Genomic DNA, 16,823 nt, shown 5'->3' on the forward strand with positions numbered 1-16,823 from the left:
ACACCCAACAATTCAAAGTAGCCATTCAAAAAAACTTCAAAAACAGACTTCAAAGAGAAATGGCAGAGTTGCAATGGATTTGCAAACAACACCATTAATTTGAGCTTGAATAAGGACTGGGAGTAGCTGGCTCACAACAAAAGCAATTTTCCTTCTCTTGGTATTGACACCTCCCCATCAATTGTGGGGAGAGGACCACATCCACCCTGACTGAATTAGCCTTCAACACTGGTTCTCCCCTTGTACGGTAACTCCCGTCACTTCATGTTCCAATCTATATTTATGCCTCTATCTGCAATTTTCACTCCATGCATCTGAAGAAGTGGGTTTTTTACCCACGAAGGCTTATGCCCAAATAAATCTGTTAGTCCTTAAGGTGCCACCGGACTCCTCATTGCTTTTAAGTCTAAGCTGATCTTAACCCTTTCAGTACCCTTACAAACTCAGATGCTTCTCACCACAGGCTGGCTGGTGGCTTTTCAGCCAGGCTCTCCCCTTTCATCAGCGCTTCAGTTGCTTGGTGTGGGGGTGTCTGTAGATGCAGGTGACAGAGAGAGATAAAGCCTGGCAAATGTCTCTCCTTTTATCATGTCCTTTCTTCCCTCATGGCTTTGTGCCCCCCTCCCCCCAACAGAGTCAGGTGAGCATCACTGCGACTCTCCAAGCAAGTCTGAGCAATTCCTCATGCAGTGTCCTCATGCAGGTGAGTCAGTGCATTGTAGCTCCCTTGCTGGACAATGGCTGTCGATGGGTTGTTTGACACCCTGTCTGGGTGTTGGTTACTTTCCTTGCTGTTGCCACTAGGGAGCTAATATTTGGCTGACTCCCCCACCTTGCAGCACAGTGACAACCACACTGCACAATTCTCATAACTTCATATGCATGAATGGTCTACATCTATGGGTAGAGAAGTGACTTTCAGCAAATCATATCCTTTCCCTGATACCTTACAAGTCATGCTCTATATGTAAGATCACGATGATATGAAAATGAGGATTATGGGGGTTACAGCCGCTCCCCCAAAGGTATAGAATGTCACACTGAGATTCTATTTTCCTTTGTTCTGTAACAGCATTACAGAGATCCAGTGACTGACCAATGGCATTTCCAAGTGCTAAAATAGCAAGCGATGTCGGTCTCTCATTGGCCATCAGCGACTGAAGATGTGGTTTAATGAGCCAGAGCTTCAAGGCGAGGGTGGCTCTGTCCACTGCCTTCCGTTGTGCTGCTGGGTCCCAAGTCCCTGGTGGCCAATGTGTGACGCTGGGAGAAGAGAGTGGGGTGGCAAGTGGCGGCAGGACTTTTGCCACCAGGGTCTAGCTGCCCAACTTCCTCCTTGGAGTGCTGGCCCCCCGTCGCCTTCTGGTAACCCAGGAACTAAGGCAGGAATAGGGTGAGGAAGCAAGTAAAGCCGAGCAAGGAAGGCAAAAGTGAATCTTGTCTTCATGCGCCGCTCGCAATGACGTCCTTTTTCTGTGCCACAGCTGACAACAACATCCCAGACAGAAAAGCAGGAGGCCAAAAAGAAACTGAGCAGCTGCTGAAGTAGTTCAGTTGGGAGCGTGCTAGACTAACAGGCTCTTCTATCCCGCTTTGTGCACAGGTGGGATGTTTTCTGAAAGTGCAGCAGTTCCTTTAACTGCCACGAGTCCCTCATTTCAGGCTATGCAGCAGGAAAAAACAGCATGGGCTTCTGCACCGAGTTGGCCCACCTGACCTTTCATTCTTCTCTTGCTCTTTGTCAGCAAGGGGAAGAAAAAGAAGCTCTCCCTCAAGCTGGAGTCACAAGGGCGACGTAAGGACGACTTCCTGAGTGCCGGCTCCAGTCCTCTGCTCTGCCAGCTGACCTATTGAAGGGCTGCCACCACTTTCTCCAGGTTTGTCCATCGGTCTGTGCCAGGGTGAGCATGAGCCATGCAGATGGAGTTTCTGTAGTGTAGTGGTTATCACGTTTGCCTAACACGCAAAAGGTTCCTGGTTCAAAACCAGACAGAAACATGCTGGCTTCCTTTTGCCAGATCCCCTTGCTGTTCAGGAAGGCCTCCTCCTTCTCCTATTGGCCTGTCCGTGGGATAACTCCAACCCCTGCATGACAGAGGGTGCTGACAGCAGTGGAGAAAGCACCTTGGCGTCAGGCGGGAGAACCTAGAGGAGTGCGGCGTGTTACCTTTTGGAGGCTTGTGGCTTGGCCTCCTCTGCTGTTGGAGGTTGGCCGGTGGAGGCCGGCTCTTCCTGCTGGCCTCCTCTGCATGACTTGCCAAAGGAGGAAGTGAGGCAGGGATGGGGCAAAAGAGGAAAGTCGAGCTGAGGAAGGCAGGGCAGAAGCTAAGCGCCTCAGTGCGGCTAAGTGGGCTTAGTAGAGCGTCACCATTTGTTCTGCAAAACCAGGGGAGGTGCGGTTGGCTGCTGGGAGGCAGAAGCCTGTGCCTGCCTCTTGGCTTCCCAGGGGTGGCTACTTGCAGCCCAGGAGAGGAAGGGGGGTTCTAGGTGAAAAGAAAACAAGCAAAGCTGAGTGCAAGTGGAGAATGGCTGCTCTTTTATGGCCAACCTGGGGGCATGACTGATGGTTTTAGAGGTGGAGGCTGGGCTGGCTGTGAGCAACTGGGATCCAGGAAACCCCCACCTGCCCTTCTGAGGACCAAACCCATGGAGGTGCGGTTGGCTGCTAGGAGACAGACCCCTGTGCCTGCCTCTTGGCATCCCAGGGATGGTTCCTTGCAGCCCAGGAGAAGCGGGGTTCTGGGGGGACGGAAAAGCAGCAATGGCGAGGCTGAGTGGGCTCCTTTCTGGCCGACATGGTGGGCTGTGGTGCGTCTGGGAGTTGCCTGTAAGCCGTAAGTGGACTTGGTGCAGTGAAAACCGCTGCTCCATTCTGGCTGACCTGGGGGCGCCACTGATGACATGGGAGTGGGGGCAGGGCGCTGGCTGTGAGCAAATGGGATCCAGGAAGCCCCAGCCTGCCCCTCCAGGGGCAGAGTCGTCGTCTTCTCTCCTGCCATGGGGAGCCCGGCCTAGAGCCTGCCCAGCATGTGCTGCAGCTCGAACATTAAGCCTTCCTGTGTGGCCTGTGCTGGAGCTGACCCTGGACCCCTGTGGGGCACTGTTGGGGGAAATCCCGACTGCAAATAATTCTGGCCACAAGATCAACCCATTGGGTCGAATGGGGCAAGCTGGAGGCCTGGTGCCTTAGTCCGTGGGGCCAGCAGGTCAAGCCATTTTCCTGCATGTGGGGGAGGCAGCCGCTGTGGTTCGCCCTTCCTGCTCCCTGCGCTGCTGCACCCTAAAATCCCTGTCGGCCGGCAAGATGGGCTGGGAGCCTGGAGAGAGGAGGCAAAGGGGTGGCCCGAGCCCCCTCGGCCACTGCCCCTGCCCCAGGCAGCCCACAGAGACCTGATGCCTCCCCAAGTGACACACGGAGATGTGCCGGCAGCGCTAAGGTGGCTCCCTGCCCACTCTGCCCCCTCCCTCCCTGCCACACTGCTCCTGGAAGTGGCCGGCATATCCCTGCAGCCCTGAGTGCAAACGCCACAGCTGACCCGCCCCCGTATCCCACTGCCTAGGAGCCACTGTCGGAGGGGAGTGTGTGCCAGTCACTTTGGGAGCTGTGCTGCCCGAGGTAAGCACCTCCACCCCCGACCACCTCCTGCACCCCTACCCCTGCCCCAGCACAGAGGCTCTCTGTGTCTTGAACAAGCACTTTCAAGGATTGGCCAAGAACTTCTGCTCTGTTTCTGTGAAAGAGACACAAAAAAGGGAGCCCAACGGACAAGTTTAGTTCGCAAGCACAAACTGGCAGGGCCAAGCCTGGATCTCTCGGTTACTCAGAAGGCTCTTCACCCAGCTCTTCCCAAAGGCCAGTCTCTAGAGGCTTTTATGACATGATGTACTTCAAAATAGCTCCCAGTAGCTCACATAGTCATCATTCACATATGGCTGTGATATGTCCTACAAACCATTCCATGTAAGTTATCATATGAAAGTCATGATCTGCTGAAATCGGTTATTCTGTCCAAATATGTATAGCATGAGGGTGTGTGAAGTTATGCATTTTGCTGTATGGTTGTTACTGAAATAGGCTATAATTTTGCTAGTGACCCCTGCCGAGGAGGGTGTTAGGGGGAATTCTATGTATTAAGGAGGGTAACATCCAGTAGGATGAGAAAATTGCTTGACCTAACTATTGCCTAGTGTAATAAGGTGTAAAGTTTAGATTTTGCTGTGGTCATACAGTGCTTAGTGCTCTGCGTTCTGGCCTCAAGAGCCATGGATGCAAGTGGAGTTACGATGACCTTTTCCTTATCTCCACATTTCTTATGTCCCTCCTTCTGACACTTGTCAGAAAAAACAACTGGTTTCTTTTGCAAGCATTTGCATTGCAAGGCAGAGGCAGTCCTCTCTGTTTCTGCAAAAGATTCACCAAAAGGTGGGAAGAGCAGACACATTTGTTAAGGCACTACTGGGAGCTGCATCCCTAACTGCACTTTACCTGGCAGGTGAGTCACCCAGCTTAGCCACGGTGCGACTCTCTGGGACTTTTCTCCCAACCGCTCCATTTTTCATCAATGACAATCAAAAGGAAGGTGACATGACATCTGTGTGTGAACATCTCCAGGGAATCACAAGGATGTGTGGCGCAGGCTCTCGTGTTGCAGCAATTGCAGTTGAAGCAACCGCCATGCCAATGCCAGTCATAGCAGCGTTTTCATCAACTCCAGGTTTGTGATTTGATTGTTTCCAATGTTTCTCTCCAAAGAAGCCTTTTCCTTAGCAAGCAATGACTTGGATACCAAGGGAGGCCTCTTCTGTTTCCTAGAAAGACAGAGGAAAATGTGAGCAGAGGAGACAAAAGCCATACGCCAAGGTACCACTGGGAGTTGAACCCAGGATCTCCTGTTTACTAGACAGGTGCTTTAGCCAGCTAAGCCATGGTGCCTGCCTGAAGAAAGTATTTGCAACTGTTTCATTTGATGGTTCAAGTCAACACCTGCAAATTCTAAAGTACAGATGTTCCCCATTTCCCTCAAGACTTGCAGACCTTGAGGTGTCTGGCTCTCTGTGCACAGAAAGCCAGAGCTGAGTAGACAGAGGGCTTCTAACATGTGCCTCTCCCACCAGTCACTGTGATCATATAATGGTTAGTGATCTGTGTTTCAGTCGCAGCAACCTCGGCTCAGTTCTGAGTCATGGTAACCTTTCCTTCAGCTCCAGACTTCTCATTTGCCACTTTCCATGTGTGGTGGGCTGTCTGCCCCAAACAAGCAGGAGAAAGATTAAGGCAGCCTTGAAGAGGCTGTGCAGAACCCAGCCTATCAAGAAAGGGCTTATTGGGAGAGCCAATCAGGAGAAGGCTTGCTGGAGCAGCCCATATATAAAGAGCTGCTCAGCAGCGCAAGAGTTAGTCACTCCTTGGAGTTTGAGGAGGGAGGATTGGTTGCAAGCAAGCAAGCAAGCAAGCAAGCAAGCAGGGAGGGCACTATGATCAGAGTAGTGCTGGGGTAAGGGGTGCATGAGTGACCTCCTGGCTGACTACTGTCAGACTAAGGCCCTGATACAAAGGTGGAGGAAGGTTCTAGGTCTGTTGGGAAATGGTCCAGGGAAACAGATGGCAGGGTTGGAGGTTCACACCTTTTGCCTCAGTAGCCACTGACACAGGTGGCTACACCCTGGACTGCAGCCGGCCACTGAGGCAAGTGTCTGGGTAGAGGACATCCCCCACCCACCCAGAAGGGGGGAGAGAACTGAGTGGGGCACAGCCAGAGGGCTGTGTCCATAAGAGGACACTGAAGTCCTGAGAGCAACATGGGTCCTAATGATAGAACAGATGGTGGCCAGACGCTACTAGATGAAGGCGCACCGGTGAACCAGAGGTAATTGCTAGGATGGTCAGCAGGAGGTGCTGCAGTGAGGCATCCCCCATGGCACCAAGACTCAGCTGCAAGGAAGGCTCTCTCTGTCTTGAACAAGCACTTAGAAGGATTCTGCTGACAGATCTTTTCTTTTTCTGAAAAGAGATACAAAAAAAGGAGCCAACAGACACACTAGGTTCGGCAGGGAAGAACTGGCAGGCCAAGCCAGGCTCTCCTGATTAGTAGGAAGGTTCTTCAGCCAGCTCTTCACAAAGATCACTATCTAGAGACCTTTTAATAGCCACTGCAGATGTTCACCACAAAAGAGATGCCAAAATGGAGTTCTCCACTGCCTGCAGCCATCATGCTACCAGGAGTTCTGTGCACAGAGAGGCCCCTGCTGGTGGGAAAAGGCTTTGGTAGAGATTCTTCTGACACCACCCGTTCTCATATAGTGTTTAGCGCTCTGTGTTGTGGCTTCAGCATCCACAGATGCCAGTTCAATTGGGGGACATTTTTCCTGTCTCCACATTTGTCTAATGGCTCCTTTCAACACTTGTCACCAAAAAGACCTGTTTCTTTTGCAAGCGATGTACAGCTAGGCAAAGGCAGTCTTCTCCATTTCCTCAAAAGATCACCAAGCTGTGGGGAGAGGAGACACATTCAGCCAAGCTGGATGCTGAATCTCCTCTTTATTCAGCAGGTGTCTGTGAAGGACACAAATCTACACCGTGCAGAGGTCAAGAATAGGACTTTATTACACACAGCGCTGGCAGAGTGGGCTTATTAGGCTCAGAGACACTGTTAATTAATTAATTACAATAGAATATATAGATTTTCCACGGGCGGGGGAAAGTGACAGGCTAGGCAGTTCCACACCCCGGGACGGGTTTTGCAAGACAGGATAAGCACATTAGCCAATGGTTAACAGATTAGATAATGTCTCCACCCATGGTCTCAAGTTAGCAAGTTAACATTTCATTAATACTTTGATAAAATGTTATTAGTATAAAATATATATGTTGAATTCTGATTTGGGATCCATAGGAATGGAGCAACACCTTTGATTTTCCAACAGGTACATTCCTGGGGGTTAAAGCAAAGAAAGAGTGAAAGTATATGGCAATAAAGATTGTTTTCTGTGTGTCTTAAGGCAGGCATTGGTCCCTTGGAAGGGAGGTGGAAGGATGCCATATCTTATACTGACGTGCCAACTTTTCATAAACTCAAGGTTGGATGTGTGGGAAGAATGTCTCCCTAGAGAAGAAACAAACACAATAGGAATAGGGATTCTTTGTTCAGTCTGCAATTCTGAATAAGACACAATCATTTAGTTCTAAGCTCCAACACCTGGCAATTTGCTGACCAGGCCTATCTTAGCAAGCAAGGCTTTCTGTTTACCCAGCTTTCTCTTAGCTGGTCACTATCTGGACTTTGGGTCTGGAAAAGAACTGGCACAATCCATAGACCAGGTTGTTATATAAAATGCACATGGCTTTGAATCCTTCACATACAGTAATGGCAAAGTTCTTGGTTCAGGCTTGTAGCAGTGATGGAATAAACTGCAGGTTCAAATCAAGTCTCTGGAGTCTATTCAAAGCTGGGATGGGTCATTCAGTCCTTTGTACAGAGCTTCAGTTTGTAGCAAAGGCCCTCCAGAGTTATGAAGCAGGATTGAAGACAAGATGGAGACGAGGCATCAGCCTTTTATAGTCTCTTGCCATGTGGTCTTTGCTTTCTTTGTCCCAAGGACACTCTATCCAGCACGTGGCATAGAAAAACCTTAGAGTTCTGTCCATAGGCAGGTCCCTGCTACCTTGCTGAGTCACAAGGCATATCTGCCTTCTCTCAATGGGGCAAATGTATAGCTGATGGTCCTTAATGGGCCATCAAGCAGGCTAGACAGAACTGACACCAGCTTGTCTGGGGTGTTCCCCGGAAGCAGAGCACAAGTTTGAAATACAGGCAGCATAGAGCCAATATTCATAACGTCAACTAAAAAAATGATACACATCTAGAGATAGCATCATTATAATCAGCCAATCAGAACCTCTCCATAGACCCCTTGCATGACACCTTTCTACAATACTGGCTGCGAATATAGAACAGTGGTCGCAACGGTGATCTATACAGTTACAGATTATGTCAATAACGTCACAGGAGGTGACACGGCATCACTGAGACTGATACTGGAATACTGCCTCCAGTTTTGGTGTCCTCATTTGAAAAAGATGTTGAGAAATTGGAGCTGGGGCAGCAAAGAGCCACCAAATGTTGTGAGGTCTGGAGAAAAATGCCTTCTAGTGAGCTACTGAAAGAGCTCAACCTGTTTAGCTGATCAAAAGAAGATTGAAAGGTGACTTCACTGAAGTGTTGAAGTGCCTTAATGGAGAGAAAAGATTGGATATTAAAGGACTCTTTAAAATAGCAGAGAAAGGAATAAGAAGACCCAATGGCTGGAAGATGAAAAGAGACAAATTCATATTACAACTAAGGCACAAATATTCAACAGCGAGGATGATTCACCACAGGAACAAGCTACCAAGGAAAGTGATGGATTCTCCATTTCCTGATGTCATTTCATGAAGACTAGATGCCTTTCTGGAATGTGTTTGCCCCCAAAGTAGCTCTTGTGCCATACAGGAGGCCTGTGATATGCAGGGGGTCAGATTAGATGCTCTAATGGTTTCTTCTGGCCATAAAGTCTACTAATTTCTGAAAAACTGAGCGTAGCATTGGGAGCAGCATCTGATGTTTTCCTGTCTAGCCGGCTTGCTGCCTAGAACGAACGCTCCTTGAGTGGGGTGATCCACAGGGAGTAGCTCAAACCTCCAAAGTGCCTGGCCAAGGGCAGGACATTGGCACAGCAAGGGAGGGGTGCGGCAGTGACATCACAAAGGCCTTTTGCAGGACCTCAGCCTATTGGTCAAAGGTGGTGGGGAGGTGGTGACCTCACAGAGAGATGCTGACATCAGCCAGGCAGGACCGGGGCGAGGGGCCAGGGAAACCTCAGAGACCCCCTGTGGCTTTGCTGCAGCAAGTCTCCTTCTCCAGGTCTCTCTCTGAGGACTGAGAGAGTATTCGGGTTCACGGACGTGAGCGCCAGGAGGAACCTTTCGAGTTTTCTCCTTCCCTGTTAGTGATTTTACTAGAAAACAGCCATCCCTGTTTAGAACGTAAGAGCCTCCTCGAGGGAAGGGGCGTCATGGGGTGTCACAGTTCGGATGCTGGTGGCCCCCCCATGTATGGAAGTTCCCGCCCCCTGCTCTGTGTTCGCAGGGCAGGAGAGCAGCATTCCACGGCAGTGATTTGCTCCTGGCTGCCAGAGCAGAGCAGCAGGCTCAGCTGTCAGAACTTCCTGGAGCTAGGAAAGGGGAGGGGCCCAGCCTCTGTAGCAGGAATGCAGGGCAGGTGAGTTCACGGCGGGTATGGTGGGATACTGGCGGAGGCCAGTTAAGGTGATTTAATGACCAGCAGCATTTACACTGGCACGCTGTCACTGTAAGTTTGCTGCAAAAAGCTCTAGGCCTCTCATCGAAGTGGTTTTATTTTGTCACGAAAACAGGGCAGTTTTGTCGCCAGACGTGGCATTGCAGTGTGTACACCAGCCACACCAAGCTGCCGACCGAGGGAGCGTTGTGTGTTCTTCACACACCTGAGCAATATATTTCTGCTGAAACAACTTTGTAGTGCAGACCTGGCCAAAGATTCACTCACACACACAGCTTGCAAGGAAAACGTCACCTGCTCCTCTGCTTTGCAGAATCCAAACACAAGGAAAGCTTCTCAGGGCCTGGTGGAGATGGCAGGGAGTCAGGTGTGGGCAGACACTATATCTTACACCCAGGCAGGCACCATGGCTTAGCTGGCTAAAGCACCTGCCTTGTTAACAGGTGATCCTGCGTTCTACTCCCAGTGGTGGCTTTGGGGGCACCTGGTATTGGCTACTGTCAGAGGACAAGATTCAGAGCTAGATGGGCCTTTGGTCTAGCCTAGTGTGGTTTTTCTCATGGTTTAAATTACACTCACGGGCACTGATAATAGAGTTACTGAAAGTTTGGGAATTAGGCACTGGTAGATCAGTGGTCCAAGCCTCTTGTAGACACCCCCCCCCTCTGGGGCAGGGCCAGGTCTGAGCTCTCGCACCAAACGCTCATTGTGGCTGCCAGAACCTGTGAGTGGCTCATTTCGTTTGCACCCTGGGTTGAGTCCTGCTTTGTGCACCGTGTCTGAGAATGAAAATCCTAAACCACCCTTTGAAATGATGAATGCAGCAGGACGTGTCATTGTCCCTGCCCCAAAGCAGACAGACCAATGGAGAAATGCCGTCGAGTCCAAGGTAATATTCACTGCGGTTTTACCATTTCCACTTGCTAAACTCCCTCCTATTTGCCCAGCCCAGGTGTCCTCTGCCTCAGCTGCTGCTCCCGGCCTGCTCTAGAGTCAAACATGCAGGGCCCCCAGGGGAACAGAGGCTGGGACAGGGCAGTAGCCTGGGCTGGGCAGATGCTGGGAGTTTTCGTTCCCTGAGAACTGGCCTGGCTCCCTTCTCAACAGCAAACAAATCAATTCCACGCCCCCTCCCCAGAAAAATCAGCCTGGAGCCGAGGGCAGCAGGGGATGATTCCCTCGAGTTCCCACCGAGGCAGGAGAGAACCCAGGGCCTTTCTAGCAGAGCTTATGGAACCGACGTGGGGAAACCAGCCTTTAATAACAGGCAGTTCACGTTTAAGCTCAGTGTTTTTAACAATTTTTACAACCTTAAATCACCCTTCAGTCGCAGTGTCACTATCCATAACATTGCTTCAGCCTTATAGGTTCCCAAGTGCAAAACTCAACATCTCTTCAAACACAAGAGAGTGCAGATCAGTCCGTGTTCAGAGTCATCCCACATAAAAGAATCATGTTGCGGTACATATTGGCCTCAGCATGTGGCCGTTGCCTTTCCCTCCGCTCTGTTAAAAGGTTTGGTATTTTGCACAGAAACTTTCTTCCCTCAGGAGAGACCTGGGAACCGAGGCTGCCAGACAAACACCTTTAAGAGGAGGCGTAACCTGTCAAAAAATGATCTCCCTCCTTCGGTTCAGTGACCGCCTCAAATGTTACTTATCCCGGCAGAGCCGGAGGATTGAAAGCAGCTACATCAAATCCCTGTGTAGCTAGCAGGAATGAACACAAACACTCCCTGGTATCTGAAGAGATGTTTAGTTTTACCCTTGGTAAACTAGAAGTCTAAAGGGAAGGAAGGTGGTGCCATAATAAAGAGTGAAACACAAAACAATTATCATAGTTATGCCCATAGTGACTGCAAAATATTTCTATATTCTTCTTCTTATCATCAGTGTATTATTTTCTCTGGCGTCTATACATTGACTATGCCTTGACCAAGAAATTTGAATCCTGATAAAATAATTGACTACCCCTGGTTAAGGCAATGGACTTGATACCCACTCGGGCGTCTCTACCCAGGTTCAGGTACTAACAACAGTGGCTGCCTTTTAGCCATAGCTTTTAATCAGGACAATACATTGATCCCGTGAAATCATTTCCCAGCCGGAGTCCATTGCCCACATTCCTTAGTGCATTGGGCCACCATGTGGACGTTTCATTTCCCTCCTCGATTTCACACAGAGACACAATTTCCTTTGCACAGATCCATGAACAGCAAAACCTCCATGTGTCTCTTGTCTGAGCCAGGGCATTCGATTCCATTGAAACCTTCTCTCCTGCAATGGCAATGGTCATGCAGACGGGACGAGGCCACCTTCACCTCTGACAGTGAGATATTGGATCAGCTCTTTCTTTACGCTGCTGCTGTTAGTCCATGAAACATCAGGGATGGATGCAAGGCTGAGTTCATGCACCAACCCCCTGAAACATTTCAGTGCCCCAGAGAAATCCTGACTCCGGCTATTGGCATGATCTGGTGGAGATTCGAGTAGGAACGGGACGGTCTGAATTGTCAGTGTGGGGAATGAACAACAATCTATAGCAATGTCGTTATCCACAAACACACTCTAATCATGCTCCAGCCGGAAGGGAAATGGGCAGGAACCCTTGTTGTTCAGCCATGGACACACTTACACTAATGCACAGCCAGGAGTGTGCTGGGGGAGCTGGTCTGAGCAATGTGAAGTGACAATTCAGTAAGAACAGAATCATTGTGTAGTGAAGCACCTATATACCGAGTAGTTGTGGCTGAGTGGTTAAGGCGATGGACTAGAAATCCATTGGGGTCTCCCCAGGCAAGTTTGAATCCTGCCAACTACGGAAACATCAGTGTATTGTCACTGCTCTTGTTGTAGTGCCTGAGCATCCACAGAGCCAGACCTGGTCTCACTCTGAGGCTGTCTACACTTAAAATGCTGCTGTGACACTGCTATAGCACTGTGGAGTAGACAGTTGCTACAGTGAGTGGAGGGGTTTTCCATCCCTGTAATAGCTACATTGACAGAACAATCTGTCCTTTCATTTAGCACTATCTAACCATGGCTTAGGGCAGCTTAATTATACTGATTCCAGGGTTTTTCACACCCTGAAAGACGTACTTCTTAGAGGGGTTATCCCATCACCCTCCCATTCCCTGGTCCTTCTCGCATGACCTGAGAGCAGCAATACCCGCAGTTCAAGAAGTGCAAACAATTCAATGTTTATTGGGGTGAACTTCCAGCAAGCAATGATTCCAATTTCCTTCCTCGGTATCGCCCTTCCCAGCTCTCACACCACAGGGGCTTGTCTGTGTCCCTGTTCCCATTCCCTCCTCCTATTCCCCCCCCTTAGCAAAACATAACTCCAATTCCCCTACCCCCATTCCCATTCCCCCCCTTACTTCCTGATTGACTGCAGACTATATAGTAAAACTGGAGTTCTGCTTAGCTATACCTTAACCAATCATTTTACTGAAATGTAACTAACCAATCCCAACATATTGTAACATGCTTATCTAACCAGTTATACCCCACCACCTGAATTGCTTTACACCCAACAAATTAATTATACAGCAGCCAGAAACAATCACAGAATCAGACACAGATTATACAGACAAGCAACAGGAAAGTGGAGACTACAGTGATAGAACAACAAAGAAATGAAGATTTCGGACCCCAGCTATTGATAAGTGAGTTGTTGCCAGACAGGATGCTATCATCGTAGAGGTTGTGGATGCTGGTTGCTTAACTGTCTGGCCCCCAGGGCAGGATTTTGAGGGTCTCAGAATGCCAGCACCCATCTTTTGTTCGCTTAAAACGTGAGCAGGGAGATTCCAACACTGCAGAACTCATGGAACTCCAGGAAACGTGTAACTTTAGGTCCGGATGAGTGTGCCTAAAAATCAGCTGTGCTGGAGAAGGTCTCTAGGAGTTGAAAGAGATGTGCCATCTTGGCCTCCCTAAAGAGTATCATCAAATATTAATGAAAACTAGGGTTGATAAGTCACATTCTTTGTAGCGTTAGGCTTGTGGACTGGTCCAAAGTGCCAGTTTTAAGACTCTCAGTTTTTTTTCCTCTCTCTTGGGTGTTCTGGTTTCTGCATAGAGACGTGGTTTCAAATCCCACTCCTGATATGACCATTTTCTTTTATCTGGAGAAAATGGCCTCACTTCAATCTCCTTTGCAACAATAGGACACCATTTGTTTAGCTTTTCTATTCCAGTAGTTGTGAGAGAAGTTCCAAACTAGGGGGAAACAGGGCCTTTTCTCTCGACCGATCAATTTTTGTCTTCCTTCATTCCAAGCCATTTTCTCAGATACAGCCGTATTTCCCACACTTTTTTGTTCAGCGTTCTTTGCTTTTATGAAATTTTAGGGTCATCATTTAATTGCCACACACCTGTACTTATGAAGTGAAGTGAAACACAATATTTTTTTGGATATTCTTGCAGAAAAGTTTTGCTTTCTGACCTGGAATTGAACAGGGGCTACCCAAGGGGGACAATGCAACTCCCTTTTCTTGCCTCATCCGAAAAAACATACATTCCTGATGCCCTGTTTCCTTTCCCTTTTTAGGGTAAATTGACACTTCTCAGAAGTAGAATCCTTTACAAAACCACTCAAAAGCTCAGCAGTGTCGTAAGCAATGGCTTCCGGAAACGTGCCCAGCTTTTCTTTAATTTGGTGACACGGGTCCAGGCAAGGGACTGGATACAGGCCTGGATCAGAATCTTCGTTACCAGAGCTATAATTTCTATTTAAAAAGAGCTATTTTTCTGCTGCTATTAGATTTCCAACGTTGATTTCATTTTATACACATTTTGAGCATCTATTAAGGATAAATTGAACAAAAATACCACTTCTCTTTCCTCAACATCTGCATCATGAAGGGGAGCATTCCGAATAGGAAAGATCTTCTGTGGGGCATGGGTTACAAAAATGCTTTGGGAACCAAATACATGGGCATTTTGCCAAGTTAAAAATCACTTAATGTGGAATTCTCTCCCCAAATCATCTGAGAAAATACTGACTTAAATAATTGAACTACACTGTGATCATATGCACTTCCCTCAGTTAGTTGGGGTTCTGCTGTTGTTCACCATTTCCGAATAGAGATTTTAAATCACTGCAATTCCAGAGCAGGTTGCATCTGATTATTTAGAATCAGGACAAGAGATTCTCCCATCACATTCTCCTCTGATCCATTCAAAGCAGCTTCACTCAGCACTCTCTCAATAGTCAGTTATGTTATTTACAAAATTGTAAGTATCCCAGCATCCCCATAATGGGGGACAAAACAGTCCTCTTGCCAGAAGTGGCTTTACCAATAGATGAAACCTGGAATTTAAACGCCAAATAATCACACTATGTTTGGGATCCATTCAAATTCCCCTTCCAGGTCTTTGACACTTTCAGCTCCAGTCATAGCGACTCTGATATAGGAGGAAAGAAATCAAAGCATCACCTCCAAGCACAGACAGCTGAGAACTCTTCCTCATATGACATTTTGAGAAGTGGAGGGATAGAATGTGATGAAAATAAACTCTGCACAGAGAAGCCAAAATGTAACAGTTCTGGAGTGAGGGGGAAGGAGGGAATCTCTGAACCACCCCATCTCCTTCCAGTGTCACAGAGGCTGAAATGACACTTTTTTCCCCTGCTCCTCTTTATTTAACTATAACATGAAAAATTCCCAATGTAACTGCTCTTTAGCACAACCCAGAGCAACGTGAGAACAACTGGCAAGGATTCAATCTGTATCACTGGCGACTCTAACAATAACTTTGCAATAGGAGGAAAGGTATAAATGTGACGCTCCCTGGTTCCTCATAGGAAGGGCACACTCCAGTTACTTGTGGGATAATTGAGTTGATAGAAAGGACAAATGGGCCCACCTCAAAAGAAGGCAAACTACAAAAGGCATAAATGGGCCACTCATCTGGCCAAGCTGAGGGATAACAGTGCTGCAAACAGTTCAAACAGATTAAAAAAGTTATTATGTGGGAATCAGGAAAAGTATGAAAGAAAAAAAATTGATAGCCCTAGAGGGTTTTATGGTGTTCACTGCCCTTGCAGATTCTCTGATGGCTAATATGAGCTGAGTGCCAAGAGAAGGTTTTCCCACACTCACGGCATTCGTAGGGCCTCTCCCCTGTGTGGATCCTCTGATGAACAGAAAGGGTTGATGTTTGAGTGAAGGTTTTCCCACACTCACTGCATTTGTAGGGCCGGTCCCCTGTGTGGATCCTCTGATGAACAGAAAGGGCTGATCTACGATTGAAGGTTTTCCCACACTCACGGCATTCGTAGGGCCTGTCCCCCGTGTGGATTCTCTGATGTTCAGAAAGGTTTGATCTTTGAGTGAAGCTTTTCCCACACTCACGGCATTCGTAGGGCCTTTCCCCCGTGTGGATTCTCTGATGTTTAGAAAGCTCTGAGCTGCTAGTGAAGCTTTTCCCACACTCACTGCATTCGTAGGGCCTGTCCCCCATGTGGATTCTCTGATGTTTAGAAACGTCTGAGCTGCGACTGAAGGTTTTCCCACACTCACGGCATTCGTAGGGCCTGTCCCCTGTGTGGATTCTCTGATGAACAGAAAGGTTTGATCTGCAATTGAAGGTTTTCCCACACTCACGGCATTCGTAGGGCCTGTCCCCCATGTGGATTCTCTGATGTCTAAAAAGGGCTGAGCTGCTAGTGAAGGTTTTCCCACACTCACGGCATTCATAGGGCCTTTCCCCTGTGTGGATTCTCTGATGTCTAGAAAAGGCTGATATGCGATTGAAGCTTTTCCCACACTCACGGCATTCATAGGGCCTTTCCCCTGTGTGGATTCTCTGATGTTCAGAAAGGTCTGATCTGCGATTGAAGGTTTTCCCACACTCACAGCATTCGTAGGGCCTGTCCCCTGTGTGGATTCTCTGATGAACAGAAAGGGCTGATCTGCGATTGAAGGTTTTCCCACACTCACGGCATTCGTAGGGCCTGTCCCCTGTGTGGATTCTCTGATGTTCAGAAAGGTCTGATCTGCGATTGAAGGTTTTCCCACACTCACAGCATTCATAGGGCCTTTCCCCTGTGTGGATTCTCTGATGATTAAGAAGGGCTGAGTAGTCACATAAGTTTTTTCCACACTCTGTGCATGTATTTTTTCTCTTTCCAATGATGATTTCCTGCTTTGTTGTGGTTTCCTTGAGGTCCTTCTGAGTTCCCTGAGAGGAAATACGTTTACCCATTTTCACCCCCGGCTGGTTTCCTTGTTCTCTTTCTGGTCTGTGCTGAATCTCACAGGAGTTTTCCTCCTCATGACTCCTGGACACATTGCTTTTTGATCTTTGCAATAATGCTCTGTGCTTATCCACTTGCTGAACATTTTTCTGCTGAGAATTCTGCTCCTCTTTCTCACATGCCATTGCATCACCTGCGGTGAAAAAGACAGAAACATCAAACAGGGATGAAAAGTGAAAAGCCAAAACAACCTAAGTGCTGGAGGGAGGTCAAATAAAAATCACAAACTGAACTCCCCCATACTCTTCCCCAAAATAGGAG

At 48.3% G+C, this 16,823-nt stretch overlaps 2 non-coding genes and 1 pseudogene across 2 annotated transcripts; 1 reads left to right on the forward strand and 2 right to left on the reverse strand.

Annotated features, from left to right (window-relative positions):
• The first annotated feature begins 1,925 nt into the window (after positions 1-1,925).
• On the forward strand, positions 1,926-1,998 carry TRNAV-AAC. The gene has a single exon. It is a non-coding gene; the product is annotated as a tRNA-Val (tRNA).
• Positions 1,999-4,859: 2,861 nt separating this feature from the next.
• Positions 4,860-4,933, reverse strand: TRNAT-AGU. The gene has a single exon. It is a non-coding gene; the product is annotated as a tRNA-Thr (tRNA).
• Positions 4,934-15,337: 10,404 nt separating this feature from the next.
• LOC123352312 lies at positions 15,338-16,439 on the reverse strand (annotated as a pseudogene).
• Positions 16,440-16,823: the final 384 nt, after the last annotated feature.

This window comes from Mauremys mutica, chromosome 18, assembly GCF_020497125.1.
Source record: "Mauremys mutica isolate MM-2020 ecotype Southern chromosome 18, ASM2049712v1, whole genome shotgun sequence".
In the NCBI taxonomy this organism is placed as follows: Eukaryota; Metazoa; Chordata; order Testudines; family Geoemydidae; genus Mauremys; species Mauremys mutica.